Source organism: Patagioenas fasciata, chromosome 4, assembly GCF_037038585.1.
Source record: "Patagioenas fasciata isolate bPatFas1 chromosome 4, bPatFas1.hap1, whole genome shotgun sequence".
Classification (NCBI taxonomy): domain Eukaryota; kingdom Metazoa; phylum Chordata; class Aves; order Columbiformes; family Columbidae; genus Patagioenas; species Patagioenas fasciata.
Window position 1 is genome coordinate 76,667,582 of NC_092523.1, and position 17,339 is coordinate 76,684,920.

At 43.3% G+C, this 17,339-nt stretch overlaps 1 long non-coding RNA gene across 1 annotated transcript in view; it reads left to right on the top strand.

Annotated features, from left to right (window-relative positions):
• LOC139827950 (uncharacterized) overlaps positions 1–17,339 on the top strand; it is a 41,169-nt gene that overhangs the window by 19,140 nt on the left and 4,690 nt on the right. The gene's annotated exons all lie outside the window — the stretch shown is intronic.

A 17,339-nucleotide genomic window follows, 5' to 3' on the forward strand; every position in this document is an offset into this window, starting at 1 on the left:
AAACCTGTGACAGAAAATTGGATTTCACTGGAGTTTGAGGTGTTCAAAATACTCGTTCTTTCTGTGTCATCTGAGAAACAGTTCCCTCTCATCCCCAAAATATATTAATATCCTTCCCCTAAGTTCAGCTGCTATAGGAATGAAATTCAGTGGTAGTTGCAAGTACCGGATAATCTTTGTCAAGAGATGGCAACAAATCGTTATGGAGCATGTTATATTTAATCAGCATTTTCCAGGCTGGTTTCTACCCACCCCTTCTCCCCCTAAAGTAAAATTGAGTTCACTTCAAAACTCGATGAGCCTTCTGTGTTTGGTTTTGACGGGGCAGCCTGAGCTGAAATGAGTCTGTGCTGGTCCTGAGCTCAAACAAAGGAAACCAAGAGACCCAGGGGGGGTCTGTGCAAGGGAGGGAGCGCGTCTCCCTCCGATGCTGCAGAGATTTCACGCTGTGCTGCCGTTCACGGGGACCAGCGCGCAGCCCCTCGAGGAAGCCGCACTGCACCACACATCGCTCTGTAAAAGCTGAATTAAGGCAGAGGGGGCGGTGGGCTTCTAGCTGAGAAGAGTAACAGAAAGACTCGGCTCTAAGAGGAACGTAACGAGCAGGGCTCTGTAGAGGGATTGCAGGACTTGCTAGACGCTTCTTTTTTTAAACCTATGGAGTCTGAAAAGCGAATTAGTAGGCTCTTTGAGTCATTCTGTGAAACCTGTAGCAAGCTGTGAAATTTCACTCAAAGGCTAAACTGCTGTGTAAGTTGTTTGGGCTATTTTTCCCCCATAGAGAGCGAAAAAGAGAGAGTGGGAAGCTTAAAAACTAGGAAAACCTAATTCCAAAAGAGAGGAACTCTGCTAGAGTTGAATTTCATTCCTCTCCAGCATTTCAGTGAAAAACCCGTGAATAGCTTCAATCCCAGAAAATGTAAGTGGGGAGCCATACATAATTGTTCAGTTTTGTGCTGGGCAGCTCCATGGGGTGGTGAAGGTTGTCTTGCAAGGGTGACACATGGCACAAGGGCTACAATGACATATGTCTGTGTGTGTGCTGCGTCCTCCGGGAAGATCATGGTGTTGAGAAAAGAGGCTCTGGGTAAAGAAAAATGAAGTGATTGGGGGGTTGTGTCTGGTTTATGCTACTTTAGATCACATCACCACTGTAATATTTAGGCTATTTTATCAGTTCAAAACTTTGAGTGTCATATACCACAAATCATTTCGCTGACATGATAAAACTTTTGCTAGAATGAGAAATATTGAGGCATGGTGCTGAGTCCCGGTGAAAGATTTCCTTCTATTTCCTTGGGATATTGGAACAGGGACCAGCCCGCATTCCTCTGCCAGTTCCCTCCATCCTCTCTGTCTCTGTGCCCTTCACTTTTGGGAAATCAGACTTACCTGAGGGTGGCTAAAGCATCCTTAGGTACCGCTCTCACAACTACAAGCTGCCCATGTTTTGTCCGTCCTTTCCTTTCCCCAGACGCTTCTCCCACTTGAAATTCACTGCAGAACCAAAGAAACCTCGTGTTCCTCAGCAGCACGTTGAGCGGTTGTTTTGGGGCTAAGCCTGTGGGCTTCAAAACCTCCCCCAGGACCCAGAGGCTATTGCATGGGGAATCTGTATTACTCAGGCTCTGAAACAACCCCAGGCCTCCACTTTCTTTTAGGAAATGAAACTGTTAGAGTGGGAGGGTGAGAAAATTAAAAAATAATCTCTTATACCAAATAAATAATATAACATCTGTCCTGGGAGCAAATTTTTCATCTGGCGTAGTCATCCCCTTGAAGTTTAAGCTGAATAAGAACTCGGCAACTCTAGTGATTATTTGAAATGCTTGAACTGGCAAGATTGATCTGGTATTCCAACCTCTAGACCCCCAAGTTCATGCATGGGCTTTTCAGGACTCGTTATGTCTGAATGCAGCAAATAGGCAAAGCCCAGCTATTCTGCTGTGACAGAGTCACAGGAATCTGAGACCAAACAAGATCTGTTCCACACTTTTATGTAAGTAAAATTCAAATTTAGTTTAAAAAAAAACCCCAAAACAACGAAGTTTAGAGGATGCCTATGTTCTTTTTCTCTCTTTTGTTTGTCCCATTGTATTCATTATTCTGCTTTGCTCCCTGACATCTGTAAGATTCCAGCTCCTGTCCCAGGGCCACAGCAAATCTTTCCTGGCATGATACAGAAATGTAGTATTGGAGCATTCTTTAAGTGAGATGGAACTGGTTCAGTTTTAAATGAGTCTGAGGAATAATGCTGTTCAGTTAGCATGAAACCTTCTTTCCTATCAATACTTTTGTCCTTTCCTCATGTATCATTATAACATCTCTTCGTTGTGCATAAGGCTCACCCTTACAATTAAAAAAACCCCTTTTCTTGTAAAAATGTATTTTATTCCACTTGTGTCCTTGAACTTACTCTAATAAGAAGCATTAATGTCATGGACAGTACATACTGTGGAGTTCAAGCGGTCAGTATGAAATGCCATGTCAGTGTAGATAATTGGGTCCGGCACACTGACAACCACCCTGGTGGCCCCCGGGGACCTGAAGGTTCAAGGATGCCTTGTCCCCCATGTTCACCCCTTCCAAGGTCTCCTTGTATCACACACAGCCTAGAAAGGAGAAGGGTTTCCCCGTTTAGCTCGATAAGAACGCACAGTTCGGGGCTAGTGCTTTCCAACTAAGGTTTTACCAGAACCTATAGCAGGTTTCTCTTTGGCACATCTACATTACAGGCAATGCCACCCTCATATAAAACCACTGATTGTGTTAGGACTGTGCACCGGGGTGGCTAAATGGTGGTCATACAGCTTGATCTGCTGCCTTTCCTGGTCATACAGCTTGATCTGCTGCCTCTCCTGCAAGAAAAATGATGTTTGTTAGGGTGGCAGCTGGGGGCGGGAACGCCATTAGGACTTGCATCTAAATCACTCGGGCTTCGGCTTTAATCTCCCCTCCAAGGGGCTTGAGTAGGAAGTTAAAACAGCTGGAGCCACAATTTCAGTGCCGTTCCTGAAGGTGATTAGTATCTCATTTGCAGGATTTTTTAAAGTGCCTAACTGTATCCTGTGATAATTCAACAACTTAGCTGTGATGTCCATTATAGACAAGGGAAGATAGATTTCTTTTTTTTTTCCCCAAAATCCCAGCTGGGCTTTAAATCAGAACAACCAACACAACATGCTTATTGTCTTGGCACCTCTGTCTCCTGCTGGGAAACTCAGCACCTGAAAGGCCTCAGAGCTGCTTTTGTGCAGGGGAGATGCTGCTGTGTTGATGAGCCATGGCTTGTAGGAAAGCAATTCCAAGAGATAAGTATTCCCCAAGTCTTGTGTTGAGAAAAACAAAAGCAGCCTCAGGTATTTCTGGGGAAAAAAAAAAGATGGAAATGTAGCTATAGGGAAGGTGGGAGATGAGGGCTATGAAACGCATTTATTTCAATCTTGTGAAGTACCATAGCATATCGAAGCGCTTCAGTGAAAACTGAGAGATGGATTTTGACACGAATGTGTCTTCTGAATCAGCTCGATGCATGTCCCGCTGCCGACATTATTCATAGGTGAACTTCGAGAAGTGCTAGCCTCATCAAAATGAAGAACCAGATCACTTCTTCCTATCTCCAGACAAGCAAAGCTCTGAAGGAAAATATATCATTAGGTGCAAGAATACGAACTTTGAGCAGGTAGGATTGGATGGATATCTAGAGATATCCTCGAGTCTCTGTGTAGCTCTACAAGGAAAATGTAATTTTGTGTTGCTGAAATACAAGAATTTCTCATTTTTCTTATTCCACCCCGGCCCCAACTTTACCACCTACTGTTGCAAAAATAACTAGAGCATTCATAACTGAGAATTTAAATGGAATATGAGGTGCTATAATCCGTCAGCACACTCAGCTTTTCTCACATGCAGCTCAGGAGGCTTATCTGGAGTAGAGGCAGAACCTCTCTGCTAACACCACTGGGATCCATCGCGCTGCTGTGAAGCTGAGTTATCTCAAACTGTGGTTCCTAGAACTGTCAGGCCAAACTTTCAGCTCGCTACTTTTTTCTGCTGCAGTTTTCCAAATGGGTATTTTTTCTGAGGAGTTACTACCAAATGTAACCTACGACCACGCTTGAGCAGTGCAGAGGTGTTTGTGGGGTGAGAGAAGATGGGACCCCATGGGGAGATGGAGACCAAATCATCTGAGGCTTGAACACCATCTAGAGCTGCTCTGGCCTGAGAGGATTCACTGCCTAGATAATAGGAAAACGTGCTCTGACTTCACTTTTCTGTATTATGTAGCAATGCTGGCGAGCATTGCTGTTTGTGCTTATAACACTTTTCTTTTTCGGATGTTTCTTTGGAAGGATTATAACAGAAAGATGAAAATTAGGAAATCTAGGATTATCTCTTGAACTCAGTCCTCCAATCAACAAAGGAAGAAAGATTCGCAGCCTGCAAAATAGCCTATTTTGCCTCGTCAATGCATGTGTAGCATTCCCCAAATACATACATTTGATTTGAAACCCACAAAATTGCACTCTGATGTGGTACAGAGGAAGGTTTTTAAGATTCTCTGCTCTGAAGCTCACATTCTGTAAACAGCCAAGGTTTAGGTGAGCAACACAGCTTCTTGGCCAGCGGTTGCCCATCGAGCATGCTCTGACCTCTGGAAAGGTCCGTACCCTACCAAGTCTGAAATTCAGGAATTTTCAGGCTCTTTGGCCTAAAGAAAACCCACATTGTCAGTACCAATGAACCTCTGTTCCTTCAAACTCACATGTAGGAGCAATGCTCCAGCGCCCCTGCCTCTGCTGATGCTCGTGGTAAAGGAAAAGCATTTCTCTGTTGACATCAGCGAGGCAAGGAGTGGGCCCAGCTTCATTCGCACCCACATGGAGTGTTTAATTAGGAATTATTTTCCTCTAAGAGCAGGCATTTAAATTTCTTGAGAGGTTGCAAGAGGGAGTTGCTGAGGGCTGGAGGTGTTTTGGGTAGGAGGAGGCAAATAATGGTTGGAGGGAAAAAAGTAATAATTAGGGCCTCGGATCAGTGTAGTTGTGTAAAGAACCATAATAAAAGTTTGTTTGCGTGTTCTTTGGATGTTTTCAGAAGTGTTGTCCGCCCTTTTCAGGATAAATTTGGTTGTAATCTGACTCAATCTGTTTTCTAAGCAGAGTTAACATGGGCCAGGATCACCCTGTGTCGGGGAAGATGCTGCAGCCCCAAGGAACAACCGCCTCGTGCCAACGCTTGCCTTCGTTTAGATATCCTCTTCTAGCATGCCAAGGACCTTCCCCCTTGTGTGCTGTCACTCCCATTCCCAGGGAAATAGTTATTTATTAGTTGTGTAAAGAGAAGGCTTGTGCTCAACTTAATTAGCACAGCCTGTGTCTGTAACCTGCTTACCACTCGTCCACTGGGATTTATGAAGGAGCCATTAACCATTTGCCTTGTCTGTGCCGTTAGATGGAATTACTGCAGATTGCAGCTCATGGTCAGCAGTTTAATGGCAGTGCTAAACTAGAGCTGAAGTCAGAGGTTTCACAAGACCCGTCCTAATTTGTGCCCTAATGACATGCTTGGAAGCTTGTGTTTGTGAATATCCTCATGGCTTGCACAATGTGCAGACCACAGAATTGGAGGGTGAAAGTTGACTTCTGTCCACAGGGAGGTCCTAGGCATTAATAGAAACCCCCTTATTGCAAAAACAATATCCAATCCTTTCACATGTGAAGGCTGCAACTGAGACGCAACCTTCGAAGCGAGAGTTCTTGGAAAACGGCTGCTAATTGATTTTTTTTGAGAAGTGCAAACATGGTATGAAGTGTTTCTGAAGCTGCCCCTTTTCTCTGGGATGTATAAAGGAGAAATTGCCTTAGGCCTTCCAAAGCAACTGCACGTTCCTGCCGTGTCTGTCGCAGCCGCTGCAGCACAGGAGGATCGGCAGCGCTGACCGAGTGCAAGTTAATGCAAGGTGCGAGTTAATAGCAATTCCAGACCCTCTCATTAGACTCTTCAAAGCAGATAGGCACAACCATCTTGCAGAGACAAGCTGGACCGATGGCTGTTTCTGGAGCACGGTGATCGGTGTGGCGGCAGGAGCAGGTTTCCTGGTGGATCAGAGATGCCCAGAGCTGCTGTCTGATGGCAGCGGTGGGGAACCCGCGGGGATAATGAAAAGAGGGAGATGTGCACTGACTCCAGCACCCACCGCTTTATTGAATCCCGGCACAGCCCTTCCTTCTGCTGCTTAATTCATTCTGTTTACTTGATAGCTGACTAAAATTGAGTAAAGCTGTCGCTACTGGCGGTGAAGATTAAGATGCGTTGTGCTACTCGTGGTTATTTTCCTTTCAATTGGGAGGATAATGTGGTGCTATGCCTGCCCTGCAGCTCCCTGCTTCACCGTGGCTGTCCCTAGGCTCAGCTCAGCCAAGTGAGGAGGAGGAGGATGGATGGGGTGGCACAGGGAGATACCTACCCCGTGAGCATCCCCATCCCGTGGGACGGGATGTTCGCACGAGCTGCTGTGGGCAACGCGCTGCGTGCAGCTCATCAAGTGGAAAAATAGCGCTTCAGACTCCAGGATGGAGGCTGCTTTTTGTCGGCTAGAAAAGACGGTGGTGTTATTTAGCATTAGCATGCTGGGGGAGAGGGATGTCACTGGGGATGTCTGTGGGAGCCGGGGACGGTCTTAAGGAGTGTGAATATTTCAAGGGGAACACGTTCAACCAGAGGCAAAAACACCTCTGTGTTACAAAGGAGGGGCTGTGAGCCAGTACCACCTTGCCCTGCTGTCTGCCATCAGTTTAGCCCTCTTGTACTCAATATTATGTTTCCGATTATGAAATATTGCTAATCGGTTACTGGATATTTTAACAGCTGAGCACCAGGTGCTAGGCTCATGCAGTCCCATCATTTGCTTGTAAATACTCAGTTAGAAATTTCATATTGAAATGCGGTTCTTCCATCATCAACTTTTTTACGAAAGAAAAGTTCTGTTGTTCCAGAAATGAAAATGCAAAGGGAACCTTTCACTTGCCGCGGGGTTGGCACAGACTGAAACATTCATGTTTCTAGCACAGAAACAAAATATTGTATTTTAAGTGAGTTGAGCACTGACCTGTACCACCCCCAAGATGCTTTTGGGTGATGCATGTTGTGTTGTGGCCCCAAACTGTGCCGTACCTGTCCATCTTGAAGGAAAATGGTGCACGTAACAGGGTGGTCCAGCTGCATCCTGCAGTCCCACGAGTGCCCTGATTTTCTCAGGGGCCTGGGAAGCCTCCTGGTAAGAACTAACCCACCATAAGTTTATTATAATACGTTTTGCATGGGAAGCTCCACTTTGGGAGAGGATGCAAAGAGCATGGAAAGCACAGCTCACGGGGGCACAGCTGAGCCATGCAGAAATACTATTTCACTTTGAAGGGAGCCAAAGAAACATGTTTTGATTTGCCTCAACATACACAACGGAAACGTTTTGTCTCAGTCAAAATTAGTACGTTGAAAAAAACGTTGACTTTGCATTAAAATTTGTATTTTAAAGTAATTTGAGTCAAACATACTGAAATTCCCTTCTGCAGAGGAATTCAGCTTTTTGCTCAGGTGTGACTGTAACCATTGATGATTAGTTTGAGATACAGTGATTGTCATAATGCAGTATCAGTGACTAATTACAGTTCTATTTTTTTCAGGACATGCTATTTTTCCATTATAAATTTGATGCTGTAATACTATATTTTTTCCCCAGCAGCTCTAAAGTTAATGTCTCATAGAAAACCAAAACACATTCAGAAACCATAACACCTTCTAAATCTATCGAACTCTTAATTCTCATACCTCAGCACATTAAAGGACATAATATCTTTGAAGTAATTTGTTGCTATCAGTGGAATATTTTTAACTATTCAGCTTCGTAAACATTACTTCATGGGATATATACCAAGTGCAATATGTAGCTAGAGACTTCTCTAACTGCTCACAAACAACAGGAATTTATAGTTGGGAGTATGGAGGATGTAAACTTTGTATGGCAAGTTACAGTGTTTTACAAACAGTGACAAACCCACTTTCACAGTGATAGCTGTTAAATCAGGGGAGCTTGTTTGGTGCTATTTTCTGGCTGAAAACAGTGACCAGCATATGAGCTAACTGCTCTAATATCTTCTTCTGGCTTGACTCAGAGTTGTTCCTTTCCTTCATTGTGTTTTTGTGTAACTACTACTTGAGAAAGGGCCCTATCCCTCCATTAGAGGGCTTCTGGCACAAGAAAGAGCTTATATATAGTAAGAGTTTTGTTATCAGGAGCCCATTATAGATAGACTTTTTCCAAGATACGGTTAAAAATGGCCAAGTTTCAAGGAAGGTTAAAAAGCAGTGTTAATGTAATTTGCTAAAAGTGTGTTTTGGGATAACATTAGTACATAACATAACACAGTGTCATGTTTTGGCTTGTGCCTCTTTGAAAATGGCCAAACCACCAGATCCATTTCAAGGTTCTGGAAAACCAGGCTGCCTTCTCATCAGGGACACGTGTCCCCTTCCGAGTGACCCCGCAGCCAAGATCTATAGGATCTTTGGGGAACCATACAATAAAAGCTGTAGGGGCTCATGTGCGGGGTTACTTGCTGTGCAGCACGTTCATGATGAAGCAATCGCTCCTGCTGATGCCTCAGTCTCAGGGGCAACACAAAATGAAACCCTAGACAGCAATCAATGTGTGAATCCATGTAGCTAGTTTTCTTTTACTCTTTTATTTTCCTTTTGTACAATGAAAACAAATAATTGGATACCATAGGCAGCTGCTTGATCCAAGGGCAATACTTTCTTCCTCCCAAGAAGGGTAATGGTGAAGTGTCCCCTTCTTTTTTTAGACAGTTATTGGGCAGCTCAGTGGGAAACTTGGAATCCTTCATGCAGTGGTAGGGAATTTATTCTACTGGAAATTTTACTATTCCAAAGGACTGGAAATGTAGCATTAAAAAGTACTAAAGCAGCACTTTTTACCCAAGACAATGGCGACAGTCAAGTTTTATCCTCTCTTGCTAGGAGATAAGTGGCCTGTCTAGAGAGTCTTTGGTAGGGAGCAAAGCTCCATGGGCAGCTCTACTTTCCCAGAAATAACAATTCTCTCTAAAGATACGAGAAGTTCCTAATTCCAGTGAGATTTACATGATTTTATTACTGATACTTATCACGAAAACCTCAATTCAAAGCTCTACTGCTGTTCTAGACGAGGGGGGAAAAAAGCACGAATGCTTCTAAACTGACTCAACGTTTGTTTAAGGCCAACTTGTCAGTTTGCTAGGTTGTTATCAAGCAATTCTCAAGCTGATTTATAGTCTTGGCTCCTCCAGTGCTTCAAGAACTGGAAAATTCACAAGTTGAAACTTACTGCTGAAGTTGGCCTGTTAAGTTACTGAACCTTGGGGAAGATGGCAATGGCAGAGCACATTGTTTATCAGTCAAGGAGTTATGAAGGGGGTTTTATAACACAAGACAAAGTTATTTGGCATGAAAATGCAGTCATACTCAAATATATTATAAAAATGGAAAAGTGAGTGGTGGTAACCTGAATGTAGGTTGGACAGATTCTTCAATCTAAAAAAAATGAATGTTTTTAAACTGAGGGACCTTCGAAGTAAAGTTTCTGATAAAACAGTGAGAAGAACAAGGGTGGGGTAAGAAAGGAGGATGGCAGCAAAGCTCAGAGGAAGGGGCCATTTAAGCAGTGCTTATGTTTGTATATCAGATAAGGTAAAGAAGATCCATAAGATGAAAATGTCTCCTTTTTATATGATCTTTCCAAATTCAGAAAACACAGATGAACATACTAATTGTTCCAAGCAAGCAGCAGAGAATAGATGTCAACCAGCTGTCCCATCTGAGGAACCCAACAGTTCTTTTTCCAGACCGGGAAGGCAATCAGAAAGTGAGGTGTTATGGGAAAGTTGTATCTGGTAGTTAATTATTTCAAATCTTGCTCAGAAGTTGAGTTTTCCATAGAACTGTTTGCAGACATGAGAATTTTCAATCTATTTTGATTTAAGTGGCAAGGAATTAATCTGGGGGGGTTTTGAAAAAACCTTCTATATGTCAGAAGGTAGGTCTGATGATTATTGTATTCATATAGGATGTGGATATAAGTGCAAATGGGAGTACATTGTGTCCTCGGTGAATGTCCTTCCAATTGGCAATTGCCAGCTCTGTGATGCACCTCTCCCCTTCTTGAATTTCATGTAATTTCTATTCTAGACCTCAGCAATGCTGCCAGTGAGTTTCACCAAAACCAATATGTTACTGCAAAAAGGGTCAGTTTTGACTCACCATACTTTTTTGATTAAAAAAAGTAGTTCAAAAATTCTCAAACCAGCTCTCATTTCAAATGTCAGTGCCATTCTTTCTGTAGAGGAAAAGCTTTTTGGAATGAGGATTAAATTTTTATTTTACCTATGTCTTCCAAATATGCATTTCCAGAGACAGATCCCTTCAAATGAGAATGCTTATTCTGAGCCATCACAAATTTTGTCTTAGATTTTTTTGGGGCTGCTTTGTTTCAGAAATGAGTGGCAATTTCTGGTAGTCGTTCACTGAATTTCGGACTTTGGCATAGCTGGACCTTCAGTTTAAAGCCTTAGGCACACACATGAAACTGAAAAGTAAAAGGATGGATCTCCTTGAGGATAAATCTCAAATATTCATCCAGACACAGAGAAGGCAAGGAAGTGAGCAAACCCATACGCTAACATACTCCTGGCATCAGGTGAAGAGGATACTTGCAGATGGGTCACAAATATCAGCGTCACTCTGGCACAAACAGCACTGCCTGGTCCAGGCTTAGTGGGGTCAGACAGAAAGTGTGCGTTGCGAGACTCGGGCACATGGAGGAGACAGGGAGGACTGGGAGAGCATCTTTGCTGGTTCACCAGGTTCTCCTGCTCCTTGCCAGCTTCTTCTCAAGCTCATTTTGAGCCAAGCACTCTTCATTTAAAAGCTGATTTCTTGCAATCATTTTGACTTGTTAGGGATGGGCTGGGGCTTAAACCTGCAGACTTCTAAAAAGTAATTGTTGTCATGAAATATCTTTTATTCTGGCGGAAAGCTCTCAAACTGATAATGAAAACAAACCTGAGAGTGTTGATTGTACAAACACCCTGCTTCAGTGAAAGCCTTTGTGTGCGAGCACTGTCACTCAGCTCTGTAATGATTGTGAGTTATTAAGGGGGATGTTGGGCAAAGGAAGACTTTAGTAAGGACAGCAGTAAAGATTGTTCTGTGTGGCTATCACAGATGGAAACCTGAGCGACCTTCCTTCTGGGTGCTACAGCATCAGGCAGCTGACAGAGCAAAGAAGGTGGGTGTCCACCCACCGTGACTTTTGGGCAGGTCTTGATGATTTATTTGGAAAAACAAACAAACAAACAAACAAAACCCACACAAAAACAAACAAAAAACTGAAACAACAACAAAACCCAACATGTACTTAGCAGTTTCTCAAATGCGTAGTACCACCGTTGTTCATTACGGGCATCGCTCGGCTCACAGATGCTGCCCAGGTGCGCTCTCAGATACGAAGGCGCTAGTTATGATTTAAGAAGAGCTCGGGAAGGAATGGAAACCTCTGCTGCCATCAGTACAGGTCTGTCGGTGGATGCTGAAGCTCCGAATGAATCTTTTAGTTGTGTTTCCTCTTTCCGCTCCACCCTCAGCCGTGAATCTGTCCTTGAGAGCAGCAGCAGGGTCTCAGTTTAGCGGCCGGTGCATAGGAGTTGATAAGCTTATTTTTTTAGAATTGTAATATGAAGAATGGAAATATAAACCTTGGTAAATATTAAAGGATATATTGAAGAAAATTGCTCTGAATTATCAAGTCCATCAGTCACCAGCGGACGCAACCAGTCGTTTAAGCTTGTTTTACAAGGAGGCAGAAGTACAGACTGGAAGGGGAGGGGAATAGACTGAAGAATATTTAGATAAGACAGATGGACACCAGTCAGCCGGGCTTGATGGAATTCACTCCAGAGTACTTAAGACGCTGTCTGGAGCAATTGCTGAACCATTAGTGATTATCTTTAATAACTCACAGAGGGGAGGTCCCTGAAGACAAGAGAAGGGCAAACAGTGTATTATTATATTTTAAAGAGGGGGGAAAGGAGGACTTAGGGAATTACAGACCTGTCAATCTAACTTAAGTCCTTAAAAGATTCAGGAACAAATCATTAAACAATCGATTTGCAAGTAGCCAGCTGATATGGTGATGAATGAAAAAAAAAATAAAGGGAAAACAGGTTTGTCGAGAACAGTTGATGTCAAATCAATCTAATTTCCTCCTTTGTCACAGTGGCATGTCTAGTGAATAAAAAGGAAGCAGCAAATGCAGTAGTGCTTGATTTTAGTGACACTTTTTGACACATACGACAGACTAAGGAATACGGTATAGCTATAATTACAAGGGGGTAGGTGCATAGCCCGTTGAAAACAGCTCTGCAGCAACCGATAGCACTGGATCACTGTCAGGGAGGATGTTTCAAGTAGGTCATTCAGCAGTTTATCTTATACCCAGTTCTATCAAGTATTTTTTTTATTAACAACGGAACAGGCAAACAAACGCAATATGTGGATGACACAATTAGGAGATGCTGCAAGCCCTAGGAGGCCAGGATCTGAATTTGAAATGATTTTCACAGCTTGGAGAAACGACTCCCAAATATTTAAATGAAATTCTATCAGGAAGAGTCCAAAGTGCTGTGTCTGGGAAGGAGGGATGCAGAGACTTTATATGGGAGGAAAAATTAACCAAACAACAGCAGCATGTTTGTAAAAGATTAGAGGATCTGATTCCAGTAGTGGGTGCCACCTTTTCCTGCAGATGAAGAGAAAATCTGAGGAGCAGTCAGAATGTAGGACACCAGGAAGCACAAATAGCGGGAGGATGTTGAGGGAATTGGGGTTGTTCCCTTCAGGAAAGAGAAGTCTGAGAGAGTAACGTGGCAGATGTGCTGGGTAGGAGTGGTGGTTGTGAATGAGACTGAGCAATTGTTCTCTTTGGTTGTGGAGAGGATAGCAAGCAGAAATTATCCTGATTTACCAATTAATGTGAGGGTGAGAAGAGCTGGTGCAGTCATGCAAAGATGTTCCTTGGTGGGTCTTTTTCCTTAAGAGAAGTCAGACAGTGCTCGTTGGGAACCCCTGGCTCCGTGTCAGTGCAGGGAACTCATGCCATGAGCTTTCCTACAACTCTGTATTTCTACTCAGGGGAAAAAGAAATGCAAAAAATGTTCTCATCACTTGAGTTTCCATTTTAACACTTCTTTGACTATATGCCAGAAATTGTTTGATTTGATGGTCTTGCATTGCTCACCGTGAAAATGTCAACATTTATTCTCTGATGCTATTCTCTGTGTTGAAGATACTGCAGTACTTTAGTTCATAATAAGCCAGCTGGTCCATTACACATACTCTCTTTGTGAGCATCAATTACTGCCTGCTTTAGACTCTCCTTCTTTCTCCATGGCAGCATCACTTGAAACCTAATTTCATGGAAGATAAGAGACAAAATAGGGTTATATAAATATTAATTGAGAATGTTGTGAAAAGAGATTATCTGAGAACCTGTCCCTTGGAGAGAGCAGCAGAGCAGACTGTTGCATTAAAAACATCTTAATGCAGCTCTCCAGCAGAACACAGACACCCCAAAGTACTCTGAAGAGTCAGATCCGGACACAGGCGAAAAAACAAGGTACTTATTTTGTCATGTTGCTCGCAAGGGTGCAGCTTCTGGTTTTGGTAGCTGAAATGCATGAGCATCTCCCCAAAAATCAGTGGGGACTTGAGGCTCCAGACCCTCCAACCTCGCTGCCTGCTTAGGGGCATGTGGCTCAACCCACAAGTTGGTGAATATTCTTCCTGATGCCACCACCTATTGCCACCCAGCCAGTCCTTTCTTTAAATGATACATGGGCTACCGTGCTGCTGCGAGAAGTCATTGATTGTAGGGTACGTTGGCAATAATCCCACGGTTAACGTCTGCTGGTTTGTTAGCACGGCGAACACCCTCAGCTTTGCTTTCAGCTATTAATTAACCAACCAGTCATTAACTGCTGCTAACAATTGATTTACAGGGAATTATTGCTTAAATAGCGGGAGGTATTTAAGAGGAAAATAAATTAAAACAAAGAACTGCTCGATCCTTGGGCACAAAAAGGACTCCTTGTAATATAGAGCATGGCTGCTACAGCACTGTAATTACAGAGTGATAAACAGTCATTGGGAAGTACATTCCTTTCCAGAGACAATGACATTATGTCTCCTGGAAAGAGCCCCTTTGTCTGCACTAATTGAATGATCTGAAATGAATGATGTTATCAGAAACCTAACTGAGGCAACTAATATTATATTTATGGGTTATCAAAAATGTTTAATCACAGCTGCGGTCTTTCCAAGACGTGTCATGGACACCGTGGCATCCAAAAATATGATTGAGGGCCGGTGCATCACATTATCCTAATTATCAAGGAGAATTACAAGTTCTTGCATTGGTTCTGCTTCCCTCTACGCAGGCAGAACAAATGAGACCTATTAACCTAAGTGTAAGTGAACACCGCCTCCTAATGACATTTTTTTCCTCCTCTCTGTGGACAGAGAGCAAGTGAGCAGTTGCATAACTTATTTTTTCCTAGGAAACGGTGACACAAATCACTTTACAGCACTTGAGACGTGAAACCCCACTCGCGACTCCTCCCGTTGAACCTGCCTTGGGTTTGTGCCACCAAAGCCAACGTCTGTGTTGGTTGCTGAGCAGGTCCAGGTGCACTGGCCCTTTCCTTGCCAAGTTGAGCCGTGTTTCATTGCCCTCTCCTGGAGAGAAGAGGTTGTCTACTTGGCTGATTGAAGCGTTTTTACTTGAGGGCAATAAAGATACTGAAGTAAACAGTACCTGAGGACACCACCTGACTTGCTATGGGAAGAAACGGCACATCTTTGGTCACCACAAGAAGGAAAATTGGCAGGGCCCTGTGCAGAGTCCTGTTCTGCTTCCTGTCAGCAGCTCTGTCCTCCCCCTGTCATTTTCCTGGATAAATCAGTGTAAATTGTATATCTGAGCTGTGGGGACACGGAAAAACCTCAGTTTCAAATCTTCACTCAAAATCTCAGGTTTTTGTATTCAAGATTCATAAATGCTGCAAGGATTTCCTCAATCCTGCAATGAATGCAGACATTTCTGGATAAAACTTAAACTCCCAAGATTTCTCTTGTTCGGCTTCATTAATAAGTGTATTTCTGTTTGGGGGTCAGCTTTTTAATGGATACCCTGAAAAGGAAAACCCATTGTAACTTCTTGCCTTTGACAGCTCCGCTGCCCTTTCATTCATTTGTAACTACAAGAACATTCAACTTTTTGCTTACCTGTAAAATAAATAGCTGTTTATAAAAGTCTATAGAGATCAACAAAAACTGAGCGGGAAGTGCGGATTGGGATATTTTGTGTTTCTTCCTCCTACCATTCCTGCGCGGTTGGATCTCAATATGCTTTGGCACCAGGAGGTGGCACTGGTAATCACAGGGATCTGCAGCAGACCTGAAGGGAAAACTGGTTGGTAAAACATCTGCGTTGATAGGAAGCATGACTACAGCTGTGTGAGTCTTTGCAGAAGTCTGCATGGCTGGTTTGGCTTTATTTAGCAGCCTGCAGGAGAATGGGAGACTGCTGCTCTCTGCCCAAAATTCTCCATTCCGTCCCAAAAAGGCAGCGCAGGAGTTTTCTTGGTTATTATAGGACACGCTGCTGGCAAGGAGAGTATCAGTAGCATGGTTCCCCAATGCATTTATAGTATTTCAGAACATCATCAAATTCTTATCAGGATGGGTGTACTTAATCCTTCCAAAATGTGCCTGAGAAAGCTCTCCTGGGGGAAGCAGAAATAATACTGGTATGTTTTTTGGACTGCAAACTCTTTTGTGATGGTCTTACAACTGGAGCAAAGAAACAACCTAAATGCCTTGGCATTGCAGTGCTTGACTCTGAGGTCCCAGGGAGAGAAACCCAGGTGCCTAGGACAGGATAGGTGCTTTGTGTCTCAGGGCAAATAGTTGGGCATCTTATTTGAGATGTTTCTCATATTTCTGCCTGTGGAGCGATGGTACTTTTTAAGATATCAGGAGGTATCCCGTCTAAGAATTGGGAAGTTGTTTTTAAACGCTCATGCATGCAAACAAGGAAAGAAGGAAAACTGGCGAAGAAAAGGAGCGAACAATCAGATGCCAGCCTGCCTGAGTTATAGTCCTGATGCAAAATATCACAGCAACGCTGCACAGGGTAGTCCTTGGGAAAACCAGTTAAGAAATTTTAAAGGCCTCTTTTTGATCTCCGAAGAGAGTTTTTGTAATTGCTGAGCCATAGGAGCATGAAGAAGGGGTGTCTTCCTCGAAGCTCACTCTGGAGCTTCCCGATCTCATTTCCTGAGCCTGAAGGAGGCATAAGAGCAAAGTGCTGAAATAGGGCAGCTGTGCGCATGTCCAGATGTGGACCTTTCCTGCGCTAAAGCTGCTTCCAGTTCTCGGCTCAGCTCAGGCAGAAGTAGCTGGGAATCTGAAGCACAGCTCTATTTAGGCTTACCTGACGTGGCTGAGGACAAAACTAAATAAATTATGGTCTACTGGAGGACTTGATACTTTTAGACAGCTGCTGTGACCGGTTTTGGTGGGATATAAAGCCCAGTCCTTCTCATTACACAAAGCTTATCCACCTCGAGGTGCAAACTGCCTCTGGCCGGGGAGCAAGCAGACTGGGTTTTCCTATTTAGCTCTGTGTGTGAGTATGAAGGAGCCAATAAAACTAATAAAACAGTGACTGATTTAGTTTGTCTAGTGGCGGTTGTCTCTGATTGTATCACCAGCTCCTCTCAAAACAGTTACCATAGTAATGAAAAATATCTGCAAGGATTTAGAGGTTTTTAGGGACAGCAAATGCACAACTTAGTCCAAGGAGTATCCAAGAAAGAAGTGATTAGGAGGAGGTCATACTGGATTACTTCTCTGGATGTCATCTCTCTATACACATCAGGACTTAACCACAGGCCCTGTTAATCTGCACACCTGATCTTTGCTCTTATCTTCTCATCTCCCAAGATAACAGGGACTGCCTATTGAACAAATTTGCTTTCTTCTTTAACTGGGCTTTGACAAACTCGAAAGAAAATGCTTTGCCTAAGCCTTCATCACAGTTCACTTTTTATGCAGTAGGAACTGACCTGCCATTTATTTAATGTCATCTTTTTTCCTCGCAGTTAATCAATATAAATTGATCTCTATTGTCCTTCATTCAACTTAATGAGGTATTGCATGTTTGA